Here is a 10,607-nt window from a genome sequence, read left to right as displayed (position 1 = left end):
TGTGATACGATGTCAAGACCGCACGTTTTCCATTTCCTCTTCATGCCAGCGGCATAAGGAAACATTATTGTAGTTATGCCGCAGTGGAATAAGAAAACTTGTATAAAACATGCTGGACAAAGCAACGGAAAAATAGAAATATCCGATACAGGCATTTCCTTTTAAAATAAACGATAAAAAACGAGCTTTTGGACAATCCCAAACGTGCCGAAAATTAAAATCATTTTTTTATTGCTCTATTACTGTGAAAGCATTAATAGCTTTTTGTTGAGATATCGCCTATTTTCCTTGAGTTCTCTAAATCATAATTAAAGTATCCGGCTTTTGTCCAGTCAACGCGTGGACAATTTAAGTTGCCACCGTTTAATTAAATATAATGAAACACTTAACAAATAAGGGAAAAGAAATTATCTCTGTTTTTGCTGACTGACGATGTATTTATATAATTTGAATATCCCCCTGTAACGGTTCGGATGTGTCACACGACCGTCACTGGGAATAAATTAGTAGAAAATTGTTAGTGGGGCCATCTATGAAGGTTTGATGGAAACTCGAAACAAAAACATGTCGACAAAGACAGTTAAATAAGAGTAATTGAGATTAGAATGTCGATGTAATTAAAGCAGGGATAATTTAGCAGTCAATTTAATGAGTAAATGTTAAATTTAATTGGAGATTAGAATTGTGTTGTTCGGGTATAATAATTAATGTAAAAAAACGCCATCTATGGTCAATTAAAGGAATTAATGGTAGGCGTCATGGAAAATTAGTGAACTAATGCCGAACTGGGTTTAGCGGCAGATTAACCTGGGAGGCTATTTAGTTAGTTTCACGTGGGAATTATAGAGGTCGCTTTAGGTAATGGAAATGTAAATTTTATCTAAAAACAAGAAATATGGTCACAAATTCATCAAAAATAGACTTGATATAGTAATAGAATCATTAGTATTAGTCTACAGTAGATCTTAGATACATTTGATGTTAATAATTATGTTAATTTAAAGAAATATCAACGAAAGCATCATGGAAACGGCAAGTTGTCGAAATTAGCTAAATAAGTTAAGAAAAACCGAAAATGCAAGCATTACGTAATCGTAGTATAGATCATTGGTTCATTATCTATTATAAATTTAAGTTTTCATTAAAAATGGAATAGTATTAGCTGAGTAATTACACATTTAGTTATGATGAAATTACAAGTACCCTGTCGCACTGATTCAAAGTAGGAACGTGGCGAAATTATAAGCAAATTTTGAGTGGCGTTAATTTGACAAAGGAAACTATGAATAAACGGCGCGAATTTGGGGATACCAGTTAATAATTGTAGGCAAATTAGCTATTTTATAACGAACAATAGAAGTATGTAATTGGCTATTTATATTCAAAGAGTGTAGGGAGTAATAAGTAGAAAATTATCATTAGAAGTAAGATTATTGTTAGATAGGTTAAGGAAATTAAAACGTTGAGGTAAAATTGAAGTATTTGACAAATACATATAAATATTTATTGAAAATTATTGTTGTAGCACAATATAAAAATGAAACGTATTTACTAGAATAGTTAAGCTAGGATAGTGTCAAGATAAATAGGAAATTTTAGTTCAAAAATAAATTTTACGGATAAAATTTGGCTATTTTGAGATAAGGATTTGGCAGAAGAAAAAGCGAGAGCTGGCAATGTCAACGTTGTCGACTTTGGTAAGCTTGGCGTCGTTTGGTCGCTTGGCGCGAAAATACCAGAGGTCCCGGGAGAGAAGCTATAAATAGAGGTGACACAAAAAGGGCGGGGCCAGATGGATTTAGATTTCGTAGAGTCAACATCGTTATTTTGCTAGTCGGGGGTTTAGTTTCTGTGCGCCATTTTGTTAACAAATTAGAGTCAATAGTATCGGGTAATTTTATTTCATTAATTTTAATTGGGGTTTTTGATTTTATTTAATTTGAATTAATTTTAATTTACAAGAAATGTGAGTATTTCTTCAGGAAGTAAAGTGTCGGGGTCTTGATCATTAATCTGCGGAATAATGATTAACTCTCTGGTTTTTTAATTATTTGTGAAATATTTAGTGCTGATTTTCATTCGGAAAATCTTTGTGTGAGGGAATCTTTGCGGTCTTGTGGCGGTGAAGTCCTTATTTGTTCTTGTAGTGTGGAGTGATCGTTTTATAGCGTTTCATTTCAGCCTACGTATATTTTGTACTAACCCATAACTTTTCTGTGTTTTTCCCAACTTAATGGAAATGACTTTGGTTCCTCCATAACGTACCTTGGTTGAGCTTTAAGTCCGTCTATATCGTCTGACACCTAACGGTGACAACCGTGGACGAAATAGGCTTCCACTTCCTGAAGCTGTGGCGGCTTCAGCGGCAAATTACTGTCGTACCAGCCACCAGTGGATTCTGTTTGTCTTTTGTAACGACTAAGTAGCGCTCGTCGAAGTGAATGCGTGTCTTGTTGACGCTTGGTTTGTACTTAAGAAACTCAGAATTCCTGTCCCCTATTTATTTACGTATTTATGCACAACGTTAGGTATTCTGCTGTTCCGCGGGGCTCTCCGTCATAGGGACTTTCCTTCGGGAAAGTTGAGAGCTCAGCACCATTTAGGGACCGATAGGGCTTTAGGTATACACACCATCATTGTTGATAGGAGATTAGAAGAAATTCATTGCACCGTGAATTTCTACATTACACTAAATGTACATGTGGGATTAATTCCCTAGTTTTGCTAATCACAGACAGAGAGTAGGGGCCTCAGGCAAGCTTAAAGTACAATTGTAGGATTTATTAGGGCTATATAGGTAGGGAAGTTCATAGGGCTTAGCTAGAGTAGCGTTTCCTTACACCGGGAAAAGTTACTATTTTAACTCACCACACAATTAGTTCACCTATGAGGGTTTTCCTCCAAATTGCTAAACTTCAACACAGAGCTAGGGAAAGCTTAAACTCGCACACACATAGTTTTAAGGCATAAATTAGATTTTAAGAAAAGAAATAAAACATAAAATTTATTTAAGTACTTACGTCAAAACTTCATTATACAAAACTTAGTTCATAAGAACTTGACTACGAATAACTTTATTAAAATTAGTAAGTTGACTTCAATTTAAAACCAAAATACGGTTTGATCATTTTGTTAAGAGTAAATAACAATAACATATTTTAGCTGTCTTTCCTATAATGAATAAGCGGGAATTGATATGACACGATCTCATAGCTAAGTGGACAATTAAATGCCAGATAACTTACTGAATAATATTTAACACAATTATCATCTAATTTCGATTTGAATTACGATTGCCAGCTAAAATAAGCTTTGTTTTGATAAAATTAATATCAAACATCATATTCATACTTTTGATTAAGATCTCATCAAATTATGTCTAGTAATAAGTTAGAGATAAAATCGTAGAGGGTTTTGGACCATCTATCAATTAAAATACAAAAGTCTTTCGTGTTATAAATACATACTAGCTGTTTTAGTTGTCGTACCTACTTACATTGAGTGAACGGATGTAGAAATCCTGACTACGGTCGATAGCTTACGTTGACACATACCAGGCAACAGTCTATCTGGAAATTTACGTACTTTTCATTCGATCTCGATTTAAACATAATTGATTAAGGATTGATAGTTGAAACAGTTTATTGTTCATTTAAAATATATGAATTGAGACAAAACTAGTCATAGACGAGTCCAAAACCTAATACAGAGGTTATCTTGAATACCCAAGGGTTATCTAGTTATAAGCTAGTTAGATTATTATTAACGCTTGTGTTCTGGGCGTAAAGTATAGAAATCGGTACTTACTTTCTGCTTTACTCTGGTAACGCCAAATGCTGGTAGAACTAGAAAATTAGACTAAGTAGATAGCTCATTAAAATAAGTGAAAGTCACTATGAGATTAGTAATTATACCAAAATAAAATTATGTCAAATTAGACATTCCATATATCTAAGATAGATAAGACATAATCTAAATTAAGAGATACTAGTGCCTATAGTAAATGAATAGCTGTAGTGTCTAAACTCATTCCTGAACTAATTATCAAAGTTATAATTAAGCATCTCATAGAGTATTCTAATATAAGCATAGAATAAGTAACCATAAGTCTAAAATTAGATTCAACTTGTTACAAAACATTGTGTTTGTATTTCCATACTTTGATTTGAATGCACCGAAAGTTAGTGCTTAGTCTAGTAAAATCACAACTTGACATATCCATAGAGATATATTGCTCTGGTGTGCGAAAGGAAAGGACGGGGGGGCTGGAGGAGATCCTCCGAGACCTTGGTCTCGGTATTAAACTTAGTTTTAAGTCAAAATAGATTCAGAAGTAATACAAACACAAACACTATCCGTAGTAGAAATATTTCCTCTCATTTTTCCAAACTGATTATTCTAGGTAACCTGAAAGATCCATTTCTAGAACTATCCAGTCTAAACATACTAGTATATCTAAATTCACATCTCAGTAATTAAAGTTTCACCCTAAAGTTCAGTAGAGTTCAATCTAGAGTCAAAATTATCACGAAGTTAGGTACTGCTTAATTAATTATAACATTAGAAACACAACTGTAGGCTTTTCAAATTAATTCTCAAATAAAAGCACTTAGGTTATTGCTGGGCATAAGGTAGGTTCCTAATCCACTAGACGATTCACGATCACAAGGCCATAAATTAATTTAAGTTAAATCACCATAGCGTTACCACAAGTTAAGTGTAGTATTAAGTAGGTTAAGAAGGGGTAGTTAGTTAGTCTTTAAAATTAGCTATTAATTCAAGGCCAGTATAATTAAAAATAAAGCAAAGGGTTTATTACAATTTGTTGGCCGTGACCAGCATAAGTACAGTCAAGTACAAGTACAATTAAAGATAATAAAAAAATACTTATTATATCATCACCTATTATCAAAGGGCTTATTACAATATGGTATGCCATGACCAGGAAGAACTTAATTTAATTTACTTAAGTAATTTAGAGTTTGGTGTTAGTTTAATCATAGTCTGTTTACAGTTTGCAAAGCTGTGAGCTAGAATACAAACAAAAGTAGAAAGAAAATCATGACCAAAATGAGTATTTAATTAATAACATAGATAAAAATAATAACAAGTGTTGTAAATAAAAAGATTTGAGGTTAAGAATTAATTTAGATATAGATTGTAGTAAGTAAAAGATAGGTAATATAGCATAAAATCAGTAACGTTTTCCAAAACAGTGGTTGTTCTTTTAGACTGCCACAATTTGCTGTTCGTGAAATGGAGTTTGAGATTAATTTGAATTAAAGTTGTGATAGTATAGAGAATCAGCTCTCTCATTCTGAGAGGAGACCTGTGTGCTTAGTAGTAGGATATGCATAGACTGGGGTGATGATGATGATGATTATAATCAGTGTAATAGCAGTATGGAGATAGGAATAACTTGAGAATAGTTTAATAATTTAATAAATTTAGCGGGTCACAACATAAAGAACTTCTTGTCGAAATGAAGACGGTCGTAAGCACTTCCTATTTTTAATTCACTTCACTAAAAACACTAAGATAGTTTATTCTTGATTGACGAACATTCACAGAAGTAAGACGAGGGTCCACCCTTAGTTAAAAGCTGCAATGATCACAAGATCTAGGCGTGATGTAGGAGTAATCGATGCACTGTTTTCTTCGGCCTTAGTAATGAATAGTCATCTGTTTCATTAGAAGTAGCGTAGACAGTTTAGTAATATCAGATTTGAGAGCTAAGCGGATTCAAAACTCAAATAAAAGTAGCGTTTGCTTTTGTTGCGAGCAAAGAGTAAAGGTTGCGAGTTGACAGTTAGAACACGTTAGAAGTTAGAACTGCAGGACTACTACAAACTCGAAAATCAAAGTTCGTATCGCATCGTCTCTTTTACTCGCATATTAAATGATTTAAGCGTCGGCGGGACGGCAACATGCGAGGTTCGAGTTTTGCACTTCCGTGGTATAGGGCCAGACTTCACACATGCGCATGCGTAGACGTGAAACAAGACGCCATTTTAGATATGAAAAAATACCGGTCAAACGTTATTTCATACATCAAAAGTTAGAGAGAGATAGCAATATTTTAGTTTAAGCCCAAGCAAAGCTCGGTTGCCAGGCATTCTTAAGTAATAGGGGAAATGATTTATGAATCATGCATTAATTACTCAGGATTAGTATAATGAGAAGTTTTGCTTTAATCAGATTAGTCATGAGTAAAATAGTATTTTTAGTCACAATGCCTAGAAAGTAGAGCGCAGAGAATAGAAGTTGATCTAAGCAAAACAGTAATATATGATAGATTTACAGATCAGAAATTAACATAAAGTAAAAATCTGTTACTTTAGAATTTAATTTATGAGGGGAAAGCGAGAAAGTCAATTACAATTTATTACATTAAGTTTTACTTGTAAATAGTTGGTATAAACAAATCAGTAAATAACTAACAGGGTCGCTTTGTTGTTATATGAAAGTTGAGACAATTGTTATTAATAGTTTACCAAATTAATGATTGAGTAATTAATGAAATGATAATAGTAGAGGGTTATAGGTAAAGAAATGAAACAATACACCAAAAATAAATCATAGCACCTAAAAGCGTTTAAACTATTTTATTAAGAGGAAGATGTCTGCGGACAGCGGTATAGTTAGAGTGAGATTAGTTCCTTGATCATCTAGCAGGAGTGCACACAAGTTCAAATCGTGAGAGGTAGACACTAGTTCAATCCATGCTCAAGTATGTGTGATATAGTGATGTTCAGCGCTCATCTGTCGTTAGATTATCACACTTTCTGTAAATAAAAGAAAGAAATAAATAACAGAAAGAGTAGTTTGAAATTAGAGTAGAATGAATTTTAATTGGGTTTTAGCTTACACAAACATTTGGAGTTTAAATGTCACTTGAAATGTAATAACAATAAAGAAATAATTTAACAGTTGAAATTTTATGAGATTATGACATAGTGAGATTAAGAAAGTTAGTACATACCATTCAATGTCAACAACAATGGGCTGTTGTGGGGTCTGGCTTCATTGAATGAGCTCAGTAAATTTAAATTTCATTATAAGAGCGATCCGAGTGAGCTTTAGACATTTTACATTTGAGATACACTGGGTGAGGTTTTATCTGAAAGATAAAAGGCATTATTATTACACAGTTAACACTTGGACGTATTTAAAACGCGAGCACTGTTAATACCGTTTAAAACAATAGTTAGTTACTGTCGAAACTTGAGTCCAAATCAATAGTTACAGTTAGATCATAGAACGTAAGTTATGTCGGCGGCACTCACCTGTTAAATTATAAACTCGCGGATACGGAAAGTTTTAGTTATCTTTAAATACTTTTAGTGTAATAAAGACAAGCGTAAGTTCATAGTAAATTGAGGTTAGAACCTTTCTTTGACGATAGAATTATAGTGTTGACGTTGGCAGCTGCGCGGTGACAGATAGCGAAGGGCGGTACGAGTATTTATTTTTAAATTGCGCGTAAGCGAGGTAAAGGGTTCACGTCCATAGATACGAAACGTGGCGACTTGGAAGCGGAAAATTTAGGTGTACTTTATATTAAAATTAGGGCGATATGAGAAACAAATTTGAAATATAAAACGTATTAAAGAAAAATCAAACCACATAAAATAGAAGTTAAACTGTTATCGTTAAGGTTTAAATTTATTCAAAATCAGTTTATTAAGCGGTTAAATTAGATGTAATTATTAACGTAAAGAATTTTATGAATAATGGGGGAGATGAATTAAAATTTAGAAATAAAATATTTTACCAAGAACAGCAGTGTAAATAAAAATAAAATAAAGTAAGGCACTGTAGTTAAAGTACAATAAATTATTATATGCAGTATAAAAGAGGTCAATGTAAAATAAATGATAGAGGAATGTGGATTGTATTAGAGAGGGGAAAATAGTTAGTTAAATTTCATGCACCTGAACCAGAAAATAAAATTAACCACAGTAGAGGATTCAGGGGTCCGCAACTCAACTGGACCGTGACCGAATAAGTTTTCTCAGTGATAAGTTGATTGGCTAAGTTCGAGACATATTTACGTGGAGCTAAAGTGATAATTTTAATAGACCATAAGGCGCTAATATTTGTCTAGAATTAGAGATTATATAATGTTAGAGTGACTAGGTGGATAAATTATTTAGAACAATTCAATTATATATACATAATAGGAAAACATAGTAACAGATGTATTATCAAGATATGTATGTATGTATGTAAACTCTTTATAGTACAAAATAGTAAACAAACACAATTGACAACCAATGAGATAACTATATGTAGAAAGGCGGACTTATCCTCTACCAGTCAACCTTTGAGTGGATGAGAGGAGCATTTAGATATTTATATCTGAGAGAGATTTATGATAGGGGGAAAAGATAAAGCTACCTGAGATATTATAAACAGATTCTGGGGTAAATAAAGAATTGTTAAAATACTTAGAAAATATTTCAGAATTACATATTGATTTACAAATAGCCGCGGTACTCTTCTTTGCTATCCTTCGCTGTCGAAAACAGCTTGTTTTACAAAAAATGCTTTATGTATGATAGTAAAAGTATATAATAATCTACACATAGAAATAAGCAACTTTGACATGCCTGAGTATAAATATGAATTACGTAAATTTTGTTTAGATAAGTGTTATTATGGCATTAATAATTATTTTGATCCAATAAGCGAATAACTTTAAATTTCATCTTCTGAGTTTGACATAATATAGTATTTTAATGTTATTTAATATGGTACAAATCAATAGTTTATAAGAAAATTTGCATGCTTGTTTAAGTAAAATGTATGCACTCAAAAACGCTTCTCCAACTTATTTACTACTACATTTTCGCAAATAAATATTCTTATTCTTAAATCATATTAGAAATGCTTAAACAGGGGAAATAAGTCATTATAAAAGGATAAATAACATGCTTAAGAGATATGTAGAATAGAAAAATGACATTTCATATTTTTTATGACATGGGAAACAGGGGAAACGTTAATAGTAGTGACAGGAATAAATAGAAAGGTAGATGTACAACTTATAAGAGAAATCAATATGTAGAAATTAGTATGTAAATAAATTTGAAGCATAAGTATAAATAGTATAAATGAAGGGTTGTATGTAAAAGCTACTAATCTATATAAAAATGTATGTTCTAGTAGAACCCAATACCAACGAGATGAGGGGAAAATTTTATGCAGTACATTAGTCTAGGTACTACCAGTGAAACCTATTAGAAAGAAAAAAAAAAACAAATGGGTGAAGTAGATTCTGAGACACACAAGATAAGAGTTATTTAGTTATGTTTTAATGTTTATTTGGGAACAAAAGGTACATTATTTTAATCCTAAACATAGTTACTATTTCATTAACCATAAAGTTGCTACCAGTTATTAAACACATTGAATTATATAAAGTAAGTTGTATCTGTTTGAAATTAATTTAAACAAAAATAGAGATTAATTAGAATACAGGTTGACATTTCAGTTAAACCACCTGTACAATGCTTATTAATTAGTGGATAAATTTAAATTAGATTAGCTTTTGTTAATTGTTGGTTATTATGCTAGTAGTGTTTAAAATAAATTTAATTAACTACATTAAGACAAGTAGGGTAATTAAGATAGAAATAAAATTATGCAGTGTTGTGAGTGGTTGATGAAGTAACGGTGGGTATGAAAATAGGGGAAACGATAGAGGGAGGCGGTATGGAATTCTGAAAGTAAAATCACCCTTAAAACACATACAAATAGAAATGAAAAATTAATTTAACATAAAATTAGCTTAGATTACAGGTCTATATTAAATATTATTTATTAACTGAGTAATAAAAAAAATTGTAAGCAGGGAAAATTAAACTTAAAAGCTAGTAAATTATAGTGTAACCTTATGTTGCAGCATTTACATTAACTAGAACAAATGTTATACAATGTTGGAAGGAAAAGGGAGTAAGCGCCAGTTGTATATAAGTTTAAAAGAATAGAAGTTTATTTTCCTCGGAGTGGTCATTCGCCAAAGTTATTACAGAGTTGTGGGCCATGTCGTTATTGTGTTGAATCTGAAAGAAAATGTAGACGGTTAGCATTGACATTTTGGTTAGGATAATAACAACATTTTAGATTGGTAGAAACATAAGAAAAAATTTACCATATTCACCTTGCGATTGTAAGCTCCGGCTTTTCGGTTGATGTCAGACAAGATGAGGGGTACAGTAGAGATTTCAATTAAGTACATTAGTGGGACAGCAGAGACCTTTGGGTTCCATTTTTCGCGACGATCCCAATTTCACAGATAAAGAGACATGACAGCGATCATAGAGACAAGGAAATTTCAGCAACAATTTATCGGATCTGGTGACAGACATTATAATTCTTTTCCTCTTGCAAACGATTGAACCGCAGCGTTTCACTTAGTTAGTTGCCAAGTATCCAAAATAAGCATCTTTTAGTAGGAAGTGTTCACACGCGCAGATTAGCTTCTTAATAATAAGTGTACAAATTTAAATTAAATTTAATAACTAACAGCCTTTTCATAAAGTTAGAGCCTCCTTGAAGGCTCCTTGAAGGCCCGATGCTAGGAAACATGATTCATAAACGTC

General features: G+C 32.3%; 1 long non-coding RNA gene across 1 annotated transcript; it reads right to left on the bottom strand.

Annotated features, from left to right (window-relative positions):
* Window positions 1-5,424: 5,424 nt before the first annotated feature.
* Window positions 5,425-7,663, bottom strand: LOC141427860 (uncharacterized). The gene is made up of 3 exons (XR_012451377.1): window positions 7,287-7,663; window positions 6,983-7,120; window positions 5,425-6,785 (listed from the first exon to the last, which is right to left on the bottom strand). It is a non-coding gene; the product is annotated as an uncharacterized lncRNA (long non-coding RNA).
* Window positions 7,664-10,607: the final 2,944 nt, after the last annotated feature.

This window comes from Choristoneura fumiferana, chromosome 5 (assembly GCF_025370935.1).
Source record: "Choristoneura fumiferana chromosome 5, NRCan_CFum_1, whole genome shotgun sequence".
NCBI lineage: Eukaryota > Metazoa > Arthropoda > Insecta > Lepidoptera > Tortricidae > Choristoneura > Choristoneura fumiferana.
Note: the sequence above shows the minus strand (reverse complement) of the source record. Positions and strands in the feature narration are given on the sequence as shown.